Source organism: Monodon monoceros, unplaced genomic scaffold, assembly GCF_005190385.1.
Source record: "Monodon monoceros isolate NGI ecotype Baffin Bay Population unplaced genomic scaffold, NGI_Narwhal_1 Super_Scaffold_7, whole genome shotgun sequence".
NCBI lineage: Eukaryota > Metazoa > Chordata > Mammalia > Artiodactyla > Monodontidae > Monodon > Monodon monoceros.
The window spans coordinates 24,252,850-24,268,981 of record NW_021703784.1 but is presented as its reverse complement, the minus strand read 5'-3'; the positions used below and the strand labels follow the sequence as shown (position 1 = coordinate 24,268,981).

The 16,132-nt window shown below is 36.0% G+C and overlaps 1 non-coding gene across 1 annotated transcript; it reads right to left on the bottom strand.

The window, feature by feature from the left end:
- Positions 1-10,353: 10,353 nt before the first annotated feature.
- LOC114887870 lies at positions 10,354-10,459 on the bottom strand. Its single transcript, XR_003791631.1, has one exon. It is a non-coding gene; the product is annotated as a U6 spliceosomal RNA (small nuclear RNA).
- Between the last annotated feature and the right edge of the window lie 5,673 nt (positions 10,460-16,132).

The window sequence follows — 16,132 nt, the reverse complement described above, 5'->3', positions numbered from 1 at the left end:
ATGAAAGGATATATCATAGGACTTCATGCCCTACCAGATTTGAAATCCCTTTGAGAAGAAAGAGAAAAAGCAACTATGTGCATAGAACATACTTATCTCTTGAGATTTTAGCTAAAGACATCTGAATGTAGATGTACCTCATACTCATGTAATCACATTTTTTACTCTTCCCCTTCATGTTTTATGTTTTTTATGTCACATTTTACATCTTTTTACCTTGTGTATCCCTTAGCTAATTGTTGTAGTTATAGTTATTTTTACTACTTTTGCCTTTTAACCTTCACACTAGCTATATAAGTGATTAATCTATTGCTTTTACTATATATTTACCTTTACCAGTGAGATTTATACTTTCATATGTTTTCTTGTTACTAATTAGCGTGGCCTTTCTTTTCAGTTTAAAAAAGTCCCTTTAACACTTCTTGTAATGCTGATTTTTGAGGTGATGAACTCCTTAAGCTGTTGCTTGTCTGGAAAACTCTTTATTTCCTTCATAATTTGTTGGGTAGAGTATTCTTGGTTGGAAGTTTTTCTTTAAGCATTTTGAATATATGGTGCCACTCACAACTGACCTACAAAATTTCAGCTGCAAAATCTGTTCATAGTCTTATGGAGATTCCAAATCACATTTTTAAAAAATTAGAATATGTGTTGTGATTATTTAATCACATAACTGTAAATAAAGTGTTTAAACAGAAGGGATAAAAATGCAGTCGATCTGCTGTTGGTTGACTCCACAGATGTGGATCCTGCAGATACAGAGGCACCACATTATATAAAGAACTTGAGCATCCTTGGATTTTACTATCCACAGGGGTCCTGGAACTAATCCCCCGTGAATAGCAAAGGACAATTATTACTGGACATTGTAGCGAGAAAGGAGACGTGAGAGGGGAAATACATTTTCATTTTTGTACTGAATTTTTTTACATAAAAGAATGTATTTTAAGAAAGTTGCTCTGAATAACTTAATGTAAAGTGCTTTTTTAAGTTATCGCTATTACAAGCAAACTTCAGCGAAATGGCAATGCTATGTTCTTTTTTTTAAATAGACCTTTACTGGAGTATAATTACTTCACAATACTGTGTTAGTTTCTGTTGCACAAGAAAGCAAATCAGTCATATGCATACACATGTCCCCATATACCCTTCCTCCCATCCTCCCTATCCCACCCCTCTAGGTCATCGCAAAGCATGGAGCCAACCTCCCTGTGCTATGTTGATGCTTCCCACCAGCCAGCTATTTTACATTCGGAGGTATATGTATGTTGATGCTACTCTCCCTTCACTCCAGCTTCGCCCTCCCACCCCATGTCCTCAAGTTCATTTTCTATGTCTATCTCTTTATTCCTGCCCTGCCACTAGGTTCATCAGTATCCTTTTGTTGTTGTTGTTAGATTCCACATATATGCGTTAGCATACGGTATTTGTTTTTCTCATTCTGACTTACTTCATGACAGACTCTAGGTCCACCCACCTCATTACAAATAACTCAATTTTGTTTCTTTTTATGGCTGAGTAATATTCCATTGTATATATGTGCCACATGTTCTTTATCTATTCAACTGTCGATGGACATTTAGGTTGGTTCCATGTCCTGGCTATTCTAAATAGTGCCACAATGAATATTGTGGTACATGTCTCTTTTTGAATTATGGTTTTCTCAGGGTATATGCCCAGTAGTGGGATTGCTGGGTCATATGGTAGTTCCATTTTTAGTTTTTTAAGGAACCTCCATACTGTTGTCCACAGTGGTTGTATCAATTTACATTCCCACCAACAGTGCAGGAGGGTTCCCTTTTCACCACACCCTTTCCAGCATTTATTGTTTCTAGATTTTTGATAATGTCCATTCTGACTGGTGGGAGGTGATACCTCATTGTAGTTTTGATTTGCACTTCTATGATAATTAGTGATGTTGAGTATTTTTTCATGTGCCTCTTGGCCATCTGTATGTCTTCTTTGGTGAAATGTCTATTTAGATCTTCTGCCTATTTTTGATTTGGCTGTTAGTTTTTTGTGATATTGAGCTCCATGAGCTGTTTGTATATTTTGGAGATTAATCCTTTGTCTGTTGTTTCATTTGCAAATATTTTCTCCCATTCTGAGGGTTGTCTTTTCATCTTGTTTACAGTTTCCTTTGTTGTGCAAAAGCTTTTAAGCTTATTAGGTCCCATTTGTTTATTTTTATTTTCATTACTCTAGGAGGTGGGTCAAAAAAGATCTTACTGTGGTTTATGTCAAAGACTGTTTTGCCTATATTTTCCTCTAAAAGTTTTATACTGTCTGGTCTTACATTTAGGTCTTTAATCCATTTGGAGTTTATTTTTGTGTATGGTGTTAGGGATTGTTCTAATTTCATTCCTTTACATGTAGCTGTCCAGTTTTCCCAGCACCATTTATTAAAGAGACTGTCTTTTCTCCATTGTATGTTCTTGCCTCCTTTGTCATAGATTAGTTGACTATATGTGCATGGGTTTATCTCTGGGCATTCTATCTTGTACCATTGATCTATATTTCTGTTTTTGTGCCATTACCACACTGTCTTGATTACTATACCTTTGTGCTATAGTTTGAAGTTGGGGAGCCTGATTCCTCCAACTCTGTTTTTCTTTGTCAAGATTGCTTTGACTATTCGGGGTCTTTTGTGTTTCCTTACTAATTGTAAAATTTTTTGTTCTAATTCTCTAAAGAATGCCATTGGTAGTTTGATAGGGATTGCAATGAATCTGTAGATTGTTTTGGGTAGTATAGTCATTTCCACAGTACTGATTCTTCCAATCCAAGAACATGGTATTTATCTCCATCTGTTTATGTCACGTCACCTTTGATTTCTTTCATCAGTGTTTTACAGTTTTCTGAGTACAAGTCTTTCACCTCCTTAGGCAGGTTTATTCCTAGGTATTTTATTCTTTTTGTTGCAATGGTAAATGGGAGTGTTTCCTTAATTTCTCTTTCTGCTTTTTCATTGTTGGTGTATAGGAATGCCAGAGATTTCTGTGCATTAATTTTGTTTCCTGCAACCTTACCAAATTCATTGATTAGTTCTAGTAGTTTTCTGGTGGCATCTTTCAGATTTTCTATGTATATTATCATGACATCAGCAAACAGCAACAGTTTTACTTCTTCTTTTCCAATCTGTATTCTTTTTATTTCATTTGCTTCTCTGATTGCTGTGGTTAGGACTTCCAAAACTATGTTGAATAAGAGTGACGAGAGTGGACATCCTTGTCTTGTTCCTGATCTTAGTGGAAATGTTTTCAGTTTTACACCATTGAGTATGACGCTTGCTGTGGATTTGTCATATATGGCTTTTATTGTGTTGAGGTAGGTTCCTTCTATGCCCATTTTTATTTTCTTTAAACTTTTTCTTTTATAAATGTATTATTTTATTTATTTTTGGCTGCATTGGGTCTTAGATGCTGTGCATGGGATTTCTCTAGTTGTGGTGAGCAAGGGCTACTCTTCATTGTGGTGCACAGGTTTCTCACTGTGGTGACTTCTCTTTTCGTGGAGCATGGGCTTTAAGCATGTGGGTTGCAGTAGTTGTGGCTCACAGGCTCAGCAGTTGTGGCACACGGGCTTAGTTGTTCCACGGCATGTGGGATCTTCCTGGACCAGGGATTGAACTGGTGTTCCCTGCACTGGCAGGTGGATTCTTAACCACTGTGCCACCAAGGAAACCCTGTGCCCATTTTCTGGAGAGTTTTTATCATAAATGGGTGTTGAATTTTGTTAAAAGATTTTTCTGCATATATTGAGATGATCATATGGTTTTATTCCTTAATTTGTTAATGTGGTGTATCACATTGACTGATTTGAGTATATTGAAGAATGCGTGCATCCCTGGGATAAATCCCACTTGATCATGTGTTATAAAACTTTTAACGTGCTGTTGGATTCTGTTTGCTAGTATTTAGTCCAGGATTTTTGCATCTGTGTTCATCAGTGATATTGGTCTATAATTTTCTTTTTTTCTGTGATATCTTTGTCTGCTTTTGGTATCAGGGTGATGGTGGCTTCGTAAAATGAATTTGGGAGTGTTTCTCCCTCTGTAATTATTTGGAAGAGTTTGAGAAGGATAGGTGTTAGCTCTTGTCTAAATGTTTGTTAGAATTCGCCTGTGAAGCTATCTGGTCCTGAACTTTTGTTTGTTGGAAAATTTTTAATCACAGTTTCAATTGCATTACTTGTGATAGGCCTGTTTATATTTTCTAATTCTTCCTGGTTCAGTCTTGGAAAATTGTACCTTTCCAAGAATTTGTCCATTTCTTCGTGGTTGTCCATTTTATTGGCATATAGTTGTTTGTAGTAGTCTCTTATAATCCTTTGTATTTCTACAGTGTCAGCTGTGATTTTTCCTTTTTCATTTTTAATTTTATTGATTTGCGACCTCTCCCTGTTTTTCCTGATGAGTCTGGTGAAGGGTTTATCAATTATGTTTATCTTCTCAAAGAACCAGTTTTTAGTTTTATTGATCTTTGCTACTGTTTTCTTCATTTATACTTCATTTATTTCTGCTCTGATCTTTATGATTTCTTTCCTTCTACTGACTTTGGGTTTTCTTTGTTCTTCCTTCTCTAGTTGTTTTAAGTGTAGGGTTAGATAGTTTATTTGAGATTTTTCTTGTTTCTTGAGGTGACACTGTATTGCTACAAACTTGCCTCTTAGATCTGCTTTTGCTGCATCCCATAGGTTTTGGATTGTCTTGTTTTTGTTGTCATTGGTTTCTATGTATTTTTAAATTTCTTCTTTGATTTCTTCAGTGATCTCTTGGTTATTTAGTAGTGCACTGTTTAGCCTCCATGTATTTGTGTTTTTTACAGTTTTTTTCCTGTAATTTATTTCTAATCTCATAGCATTGTGGTCAGAATAGATGATTGATACGATATCAATATTCTTAAATTTTCCAAGGCTTGATTTGTGATCCAAGATATGATCTATCCTAGAGAATGTTCCATGAGCACTTGAGAAAAATGTGTATTCTGTTGTTTTTGGATGGAATGTCCTAAAAATATCAATTAAGTCCATCTTGTGTAATGTATCATTTAAAGCTTGTTTTTCCTTATTTATTTTCTGTTTGGATGATCTGTCCAGTGGTGAAAGTGGGGTGCTAAAATCCACAACTATTATTGTGTAACTGTCGATTTCTCCTTTCCTTGTTGTTAGCATTTGCCTTATGTATTGAGGTGCTCCTTTGTTGGGTGTGTAATCATTTATAATTGTTATATCTTCTTCTTGAATTGATCATTTGATCATTATGTAGTGTCCCTCTTTATCTCTTGTAACAGTCTTTATTTTAAAGTCTATTTTATTGATACAAGTATTGCTACTCCAGCTTTCTTTTGATTTCCATTTGCATGGAATATCTTTTTCCACCCCTTCACTTTCAGTCTGTATATGTCCCTAGGTCTGAATTGGGTCTCTTTTAGACAGCATATATATGGGTCTTGTTTTTGTATCCATTCAGCCAGTCTGTGTCTTTTGGTTGGGGCCTTTAATCCATTTACATTCAAGGTTATTATCGATATGTATGTTCCTATTACAATTTTCTTAATTGTCTGGGGTTTGTTTTTGTGGGTCTTTTTCTTCTCTTTTGTTTCCCACTTAAAGAATCTTCTTTAGCATTTGTTGTAAAGCTGGTTTGGTGGTGCTGAATTCTCCTAGCTTTTGCTAGTCTGAAAAGCTTTTGACTTCTCCATCGAATCTGAATGAGATCATTGCTGGGTAGAGTAATCTTGGTTGTAGGTTTTTCTGTTTCATCACTTTAAGTATATCCTGCCACTCCCTTCTAGCCTGGAGAGCTTCAGCTGATAACCTTATGGGATTTTTTGTATGTTATTTTTTGTTTTTCCCTTGCCGCTTTTAATATTTTTTCTTTAATTTAATTTTTGTTAGTTTGATTAATATGTGTCTTGCTGTGTATCTCCTTGGGTTTTTCCTGTATGGGACTCTCTGTGCTTGCTGGACTTATGTGACTATTTCCTTTCCCATGTTAGGGAAGTTTTCAAGTATAATCTCTTCAAATATTTTCTCAGACCCTTTCTTTTTCTCTTCTTCTTTTGGGACCCCTATAATTTGAAGGTTGGTGCATTTAGTGTTGTCCCAGAGGTCTCTGAGATTGTCTTCAATTCTTTTCATTCGTTTTTCTTTATTCTGGTCCTGGGCAGTTATTTCCACATTTTGCCTTCCACCTCACTTATTCATTCTTCTGCCTCAGTTATTCTGTCATTGATTGCTTCTAGTGTATTTTTCATTTCAGTTATTATGTTGTTCATCTCTGTTTGTTCTTTAATTCTTCTAGATCTTTGTTAAACATTTCTTTTACTTTCTCAATCTGTGTCTACATTCTACTTCCAAGATTGTGGATCATCTTTACTATGATTACTCTGAATTCTTTTTCAGGTTGATTGCCTATTTCCTCTTTATTTACCTGGTCTTGTGGGTTTTTACCTTGTTCCTTCATCTGTGACATATTTTTTGCCCACATTGTTTTTTATGAGTGGGATTGTATTCCTGTCTTACTGGTTGTTTGGCCTGAGGTTTCCAACTCTGGGGTTTGTATGCTATTGAATAGAGCTTTGTCTTGGTGCTGATGAGGAACTTGATGAGGAACTCTCTGAGACCTCACTTTGATGAAAATTCCCTGGGTCTGAGGTTCTCTGTTAATCCAGTGGTTCAGACTCAGAGCTCCCACTGCAGGAGCTTTGGCCCATTCCCAGGCTCGTGAACCAAGATACTGCAAGCCGCCTGGGGTGGCAAAAAAAAAAAACAAAACCCAACAATAACAAAGTAAAGAATAAAAGTAGACTAGGAAACTAACAGCCATGTTAGGAAGAATATAAAAATAAAAATATAGATGAATCAACAACCGGAAGGTACAACAGTACCACAATAGTAATAAAGAGGAGGAAGAAAAAAAAAATGGGGGGATAGGCCTTGGCTGTGGAGGGCGATGCCTAAGCAAGGCGAGGTTTGGGTGGTGGGTGAGGCCAATGCTCAGGAACCACAGGGCTGGAAAAACCCTAGGGGCTGTGGAAGGTGGGGCTTAGGCTCAAGGAACAGAAGGGGCACAAGTGTGCCCCCCACCCCTTGTCTCAGACGGCCAGGGACCTCACGTAGGAGCACAGCAGTCTTCCTGGGCTCCAGCGGGTGGGGCAAACACCTTCCTCTCCTCTCCTGCTCCTCTGAGCTGGGAAGGCCCCTCCCGCCTGTCTCTCCTGATCTCCCCAGTTTCAGGAATGCTGATCCTGTCTGGCCTCCACTTCTCCTCCCCGCTTAGTCTGCCTACATCCTACCAGTTCACTTTGGGGTTCCTCCCATCTCTTTGGGTGTCAGAGTCCCCCACCAGCGGTCGGCAGGGGCCCTAGTTCCTATGTTCTTTTTTTTTTTTTTAAAGTTTGCCAACCCTCAAGTTAGATTTTTTTTTATTAATTTTTTAATTTTTGGCTGAGTTGGGTCTTCATTGCCATGCGCGGGCTTTCTCTAGTTGCAGTGAGCTGGGACTACTCTTCTTTGTGGTGTGCGGGCTTCTCATTGCGGTGGCTTCTCTTGTGGAGCACGGGCTATAGGTGCACGGGCTTCAGTAGTTGCAGCACGCAGCCTCAGTAGTTGTGGCTCATGGGCTTAGTTGCTCTGTGGCATGTGGGATCTTCCCAGACCAGGGCTCGAACCCCTGTCCCCTGCATTGGCAAGTGGGATCTTAACCACTGCGCCACCAGGGAAGACCATCCTATGTTCTTGTACTAATGCTTCCTGACCATAGGACTGAAAGCTGACTGCAAGATGATTCGATTGGGGTATTGCACTTTCCACAAATGCAAAGATCTTTTTTTTTTAAATTAAGAACTACTAGGTGGCATTCAGACTGGTTTCTGAGAAGCTCTGTGGGGTTTTTTTGTTTGTTTTGTTAATTAATTAATTAATTTGTTTGTTTTTATTTTTGGCTATGTTGGGTCTTTTTTGTTGCACGTGGTCTTTCTCCAGTTGAGGCAAGTGGGGGTTACTCTTTGTTGCGGTGCATGGGCCTCACATTTTCGTGTCTTCTCTTGTTGCAGGGCATTGGCTTTAGGCACCTGGGCTTCAGTAGTTGTGGCACACGGGCTCAGTAGCTGTGGTGCACGGGCTCAGTAGTTTCTCCCCAGCATGTGGGATCTTCCCGGGCCAGGGATCTAATCCATGTTCCCTGCATTGGCAGGTGGATTCTTAACCACTGCGCCACCAGAGAAGTCCTAAAGTGATTTCCTCATATTCTAATACAAATAACTCAAGCTCCACTCAACCCATTTAATGGAAACAATAAGTTTGCAATCCTTTTAAAAGAAGACTAAATTGCAGATACAAAGACTATTAAAAGCTATGAGAGAATACAAGGGACAACTTCATAACAATGTATAATTTTTCCTTGAGCATTTTAAGTAGAATTATTTTAAAGTCCATGTCTAATAACTCCATTAGCTATACTCTCTGTGGGTCTTCTTTATTGTCTGTTGTTTATCTTATTTTTAAAAATATTTTATTTTATATTACAGTATAGTTGATTAACAATGTTGTGTAACTATCCCTCCCCATACTCTTACCCTCTGGTAACCATAAGTTCATCCTCTAAGTCAGTGAGTCTGTTTCTATTTTGTAAATATGTTCATTTGTATCACTTTTTTTTGGATTCTGTATATAAGTGATACCATACAATATTTGTCTTTCTCTGTCTGACTTACTTCATTCAGTATGACAATCTCTAGGTCCATCCATGTTGCTGCAAATGGCATTTCATTCTTTTTAATGGTTGAGCAATAGTCCATTGTATATATGTACCACTTCTTTATCCATTCATCTGTTAATGGACATTTAGGTTGCTTTCATGTCTTGGCTATTGTAAACAGTGCTGCAATGAACATTGGGGTGCATGTATCCTTTTGGACCATGGTTTTCTCCAGATATATGCCTAGGAGTGCGATTGCAGGGTCATAAGGTAGCTCTATTTTTAGTTTTTTATGGAACGTCCATACTGCTTTCCACAGTGGCTGTACCAATTTATATTCCTACCAACAATGTTAGAGGGTTCCCTTCTCTCCACACCTTCTCCAACATTTATTGCTTGTGGATTTTTTGATGCTAGCCATTCTGACTGGTGTGAGGTGATATGTCATTTTAGTTTTTATTTGCATTTCTCTAATAATTAATGCTGTTGAACATCTTTTCATGTGCCTCTTGGCCATCTGTATGTCTTCTTTGGAGAAATATCTATTTAGGTCTTCTGCCCAATTTTTTATTGGGTTGTTTGTTCTTATGATATTAAGCCTCATGAGCTGTTTGTAAATTTTGGAGACCAATTCCTTGTTGGTCGCATTGTTTGCAAATATTTTCTTCTGTTCTGCAGGTTGTCTTTTTGTTTTGTTTATGGTTTCCTTTGCTGTGCAAAAGCTTTTGAGTTTAATTAGGTCCCATTTGTTTATTTTTGTTTTTATTTTCATTATCCTGGAAGATGGATTGAAAAAGATATTTCTGTGATTTATGTCAGAGAGTGTTCTGTCTATGTTTTCCTCTAAGAGTTTTATAGTGTCCAGTCTTACATTTAGGTCCTTAATCCATTTTGAGTTTATTTTTGAGTACGATGTTAAGAGTGTTATAATTTCATTTTTCCCACCACCATTTATTGAAAAGACTGTTTTTCCTCCATTGTATAGTCCTCTCTCCTTTGTTGTAGATTAATTGACCATAGGTGCATGGGTTTTCTATCCTCTTCCATTGATTTATATTTCTATTTTTGTGCCAGTACCATACTGGTTTTTTTGGTTTTTTGCTGGGTTTTTTTTGCGGTACGCGGGCCTCTCACTGTTGTGGCCTCTCCCATTGCGGAGCACAGGCTCTGGATGCACAGGCTCAGTGGCCATGGCTCACAGGCCCAGCTGCTCCACGGCATGTGGGATCCTCCCAGACCAGGACACGAACCTGTGTCCCCTGCATCGGCAGGCAAACTCTCAACCACTGCCTAACCAGGGAAGCCCCCATACTGTTTTGGTGACTATAGCTTTGTAGTATATTCTGAAGTCAGGGAGCCTGATTCCTCCAACTTCACTTTTCTTTCTCAAGATAGCTTTGGCTATTCTGGGTCTTTTGTGTTTCCATACAAATTTTAAGATTTTTTTGTTCTAATCCTGTGAAAAATGCCATTGGTAATTTGATAGGGATTGCATTGAATCTTAGATTGCCTTGGGTACTACAGTCATTTTGACAATATTGATTCTTCTAACCCAAGAACATCATTCTCTTATTTTTGATTACTTTGCCTTTTCTCTTCATGTATCTATTTATTTTCTATTGAGTGCCAGATACTGCATATGAAATATTTTTAAAAATATGGAACGCTTCATGAATTTGCATCTCTTTCTTGCACAGGGGCCATGCTAACCTTCTCTGTATCATTCCAATTTTAATATATGTGCACAGAAGCAAGCACGAAAATTTTTTTTAATTAAAGTGAAGCCTAGGATTATGATAGAAAGTCTCTCTTGTTAGAGTTTTCATTTGCTCTGCCAGACTACTGTGGCACTAACAATATTGTTTCACCTTAAGCCAATCAGGGATTACATGATTCAAATCTAGAATTCAAGGACTTCTTGTCTTGGCTAAAATGAATAAACTTGCTATCACTTTCTCAAAACTCATATAACAATCATTACAGTGGTGAATTTCCTGGGTTTTGTTTTTCTGTCCATATCTCCTAACTTAGACTGTAGGGCAACCCAAATCCCAGAACTGCACAGCAGGTATGAACAGAAAAGCTCCAATATAAACTTTCTTTTTCTAGTTAGAAGACCAGGTAAGGGGCCCTGCAGGATTGTAAATATGCCGGTAATCCCCCATTTTTTCTTTTACTAATCTCCTGACCCTGCCCTGTGGCAAGTCATGAAGCTGCACTCTTGCAACAGAGCAGCAGTCATGATCTTGCAGGCACCTACAAGCCAGAGAAAGTCCTTTATTACAGAAGAGCTGGGAAAAGGAATTCCTATGGTCTTAAGAGTATTGGGGAAATAATACTCTAATTGTTTTCTATTTTCTCTCTACCCTTTGCTCCTAAGGGAGATCCAGTTATGGAAAGTGTGTAACAGCATGGAGAGGCCAACACTTCTGCTTTCTAAGGACCATGAAAAGGGCTAAAATATATTCAGGAAATTATAGAAAGGAGAGAGCTGGAGAAATAGATCCCCTAAATCTGTGTATGTGGTCATTTTTGAGCAAATCAAAGCAAAGAAATAGAGATTATAAAACAAGAACTAAATGGAAACTTTTAAAATTAAAAAGTCAAATAACTAAAACAAAAATTTACTGATGGGCTTAATATCAGAATGGAAAGAGTAGGTGAAGTTAAAGATAGATGCATAGAAACCATTAAATCTGAACAACAAATAGAAAAGCAAATTTTAAAAAATTGAACTGAGCTTCAGAGACCTGTAGTAAAATATCAGAAGGTCTAATATTTTTGTTCCTAAGGTCCAAAAAGAAGAAGAAAAATAAATTGATGCAGAAAAAAGTTTTGAAAAAATAATTGCTGAAAACATCCCAAATTGGTTGAAGGACATGACATTACAGATTCAAAAAGCTCAGTGAATTTCAAATAAGATGAACTCAAAGAAAACCACAATCATAATGACCAAACTACTGAAAACCAAAAATAATGAAAAAATTCTTACAAGCAACCAAAGAGAAATAAAACATTGTGTATAGAGCATAACAAATTGAATAATTGCAGACTTCTCATAAGAAACTATTATGGTCAGAAGACAGTAGAATATTTTTAAGGTGCTGAAAGAAACTAATGGTCAACCCTGAATTCTATATATAGTGAAAATATCCTTCAAGGATAAAAGCAAATAAAAACATTAAGATGAAGGAAAACTAAGGGAATCTGTTGGCAGCAGAATTACCCTAAAAGAAATGTTAAAGGAAGTTCTTGAGGGGGAAGGGAAATGATATCAGAATGATACATGGAATGAAGAAAGAGCAACAGAAATGGTAAATATCTAGATAAATAAGATATTTTTTCTCTAAGTTCTTTAAAATATGTATGGCTATGAAAAGCAAAAAGATAACATTGTGAGGTTTTCAGTGTATGCAATACATATGACAACTACAATATAAATAAAGGAGGATAAAAGGGCCTATATGATTATAAGATTTTTACATTTCATTTTGAAGTGGTAAAATATTAACTCTAAGTACACCATGAAATTTTGTATGTTGCAGTCCCCAGAGAAACTACTAAAATAATTATTCAAAGATATATAATCAAAAAGACAATAGATAAATTTAAATGGAATACACAGCATTCACAGGAAAATGGAAACAGAAAAACAAAAAGGGGGGCCAATAGAAAACAGATAATAAAATGATAGTATTAAATCCAACCATATCAATAATTACATTAAATGTAAATGGTCCAAACATACAAATTAAGAAACAGATTGTCAGATTGAATAAAAATCTGGATTTCAGTTACTATAAAGGCCAATTTACTTCTGGTTTATCTTACTTTAGGGTAATATTTTGAGAGTTTACCCAAAGACTAGGAGCTTACTCCTCTTCTTGAAGGACTCTGAATTCAAATGTTTATTCCTTTAGGTCCTAAAGGCTGCTTAAAACACGACTCACCTTCTCAGTCGCTTCATAATCTAGAAACTAATAGGGAAAGAAAACTCCCAAATATTGAGTTCACTTCTTGGGCTTCCCTTTCCTCCATGATCTTGACCATGTAATTCTTCACTCCCTTCTTAGCTACCTAAAATCTACAAACTTATTTTTTTTAATATTTTTTTCAGCTTTCCTAGTTATTTTTTCACAAGTATTGGTCTGAGTTCCTTACTTCCTATATATTTAAAATCCAAGAAGAATAAAAAATTTTAAGAGAAAATATAATTTATACAAATTGACCCATGAAATAGAATATCTAGATAACTTAGTAATCATATAAGAAATTGTATAGTCTGAGATCTATTCCTAATAATTGTATTCCACCAAGACAATTTTACCAATGAAATTCTCAATAAAGGATAATTCCAACATTACATAAAATGTTACAAGTTATAAAGGGAAAATTGAAAGCTATCCAACTTTTATAAGACTAGTGTTATTCTATTACCAAACCTGGAGTGGACAAGGACAACACAAGAAAAGAAAAGAAAAACAAATCCCCCTTATGAACAAAGGCAAAAATTCTAAATAAGACAGTAAGCTAACTCTGATAGTATAGTGAAAGTGTAATATATTGTGATCAAGTAGGATATATCCCAGGAATAAAAGTAGCTTAATTATTTACCGGATCAAATGAGAAAAAAACTATATGATCATCTCAATAGATGCTGGAAAAGCATGTGATAAAGTAAAACTATACCCTGAATTTTTTAATTAACAAATTCAGAATATAAAAGAAACTTTCTTTACCAGATAAAAGTCATCTGCTAAAAGCTTACATCAAATATCATACCTAAAGGGCAACGTGTAGAAGCATTCACATTAAGGTAAAAAAACAAGTAAAGGATGTCCTCTATTATCACTGTTAATCAACATATTATTGGAGAACCTAACCAATGCAACATGAATAAAAAGGACATAAGCTATACAAATTTGAGTGGAAGAAATGAAACATCACTACTAGCCTGATATGTGATTGTCCACCTAGAAATTCCAAAGCAACAACTGTCAGACTCCTGGAACTAACAAGAGTTTAGTAACGTGGCTGGATATAAAATAAACATACTGGGTTTCTGTGGCGGCACAGTGGTTAAGAATCCGTCTGCCAATGCAGGGGACATGGGAAGCCCTGGTCCGGGAAGATTCCACATGCTGCAGAGCAACTAAGCCCATGCGCCACAACTACTGAGCCTGCACTCTAGAACCCATGCTCTGCAACAAGAGAAGCCACCCAATGAGAAACCCGCACACCACAATGAAGAGTAGCCCCGCTCACTGCAGCTAGAGAAAAGCCCGCGTGCAGCAGCAAAGACCAAATGCAGCCAAAAATTTAAATAAAAAAATAAATTTATTAAAAAAATAAAATAAACATACTATTCATGGCAATATTAATTTTTTAATTAATAGAAAAATATTCCATTCATAATTGCAAAAAACTATGAAATATGTAGGAATAAATCTAATAGCAGATATATAAAACCTTTGGGGAAATGCTTGTGTACTGCTAGTGGGGAGGTAAATTAGTGCAGCCACTATGGAAAACAGTATGGAGATTCCTCAAAACATTAAAAATAGAACTACCATATGATCCAGCAATTCCACTTCTGGGTATTTATTCAAAGAAAATAAAAACACTAACTTGAAAAAATGTATGCACTCCCATGTTCATTACAGCATTATTTACAATAGCTAAAATATGGAAACAACCTAAGTGGTGTGTACATCAATGGATAAATGAAAAAAATTGTTATATACATATATATGAATATTATTCATTCAGAAAAAAGAATTTATTCTTGACATTTATAACAACATGAATGGACCTTGAGGGCATTATGGTAAATGAAATGTCAGACAGAAAATGACAAATAAATACTGTATGATCTCACTTATATGTGGAATCTAAAGAAAAAAAGAAGATACAGAAAACAGCTTAATGGTTGCCAGAGACTGGATAGGCAAAATGGGTGAAGGTCAAAAAGTACAGACTCCCAGTTATAAAATAAAAGTCATAGGGGTGTAATGTACAGTATGACGACTATAGTTAATAATACTTTATATTTGAAAGTTGCTAAGAAAGTAAACCTTAAAAGTTCTCATCACAAGAAAAAAAATTGTAACCATGTATGGTGAAGGATGTTGACTTATTGTAGTGACCATTCATAATATCTAAAAATATTGAATCATTATGTTGTACACCTGAAATTAATGTTTTATTTTGATCATACTTCAATTTAAAAAATAAAGTAATTATGAAACTTTTAAAAAGAGAAATATATAAGATCTTTTAAATAAAACTACAGTTAACTTTTTTAACTGCATGAGTCCACTTATACATGGATCTTTTTCAATAGTAAATACTATAGTACTACACAATGCCACAATGCAAGTGTTGGTTAAGTCCTTGGATGTGGAACTGTGCATACAGAGGAGCAATGAATGTGAAGATTCTGACTGCAAGGAGGAAATCCTTGCAAGGAGGAAATCGTACACCCCACCATGTTGTTCAAGGGTTAACTGTATAAATTTTACTGAAGGACATTTTTTTTTAAATATACTAAGAAATTTGGAGAAATGCACCAAGTTCATGGCTGAAAGTATTTAATCTTTAAATGGTATTACATTTTGTAAAATCAATTTATAAATCAATGTAATTAAAATCAAAATTTCAATTTTTGTAAAATTTTAAAAACTGACTCTAAACTTCATATGTAATAGTTAATGCATGAGAATAGTTAATACAATTTTTACTTCTAACAGGGAGAGCCAGCCTTGGTTATTTACTTGCTAGCATTTCATCATTATAGTAGCAGCTATTTTGACTTTCCCCAGTCAGAAAAAAACCAGAATGACAAAGATGTTTGTGTTCATTTTTTAAATAAAAATGCATTGATGTATTACTTTTGATTTTAAAGTATACTTTAAATACTATATTATTTAACGTATATATATTTTTGGAATGAGAAAGGAAAGGTGGAAGAGAACACTAACATTTTACCAAAAAGATGAAAATAAGTATCTTATTTATTTTTTAATATTTTCTTTCTTTCTTTCTTCTTTATGGCTGTGTCGGGTCTTAGTTGCAGCATGTGGGATCTTTGTTGAGGCTCACAGGATCATTCGTTGTGGTGCTTGAGCTTCTCTCTAGTTGTGGCGTGTGGGTTTTCTCTCTCTAGCTGAGGTGCGTGGGCTTAGTTACCCTGCAGCATGTGGGATCTTAGTTCCCCAACCATGGATCGAACCTGTGTCCCCTGTATTGGAAGGAGGATTGTTTACCACTGGAACACAAGGGAAGTCCCAGCATCTTATTTCTTATCCTTGTCTTATCTCATGCATACCCCTACCTCCAACACACAAATGCATTGATTAGCATGTGAAACTTGGTGGGGCATTTAATCCTCAAAAGCTTACCTTGTATATAGAAATGGTGCTCCATTCTAGG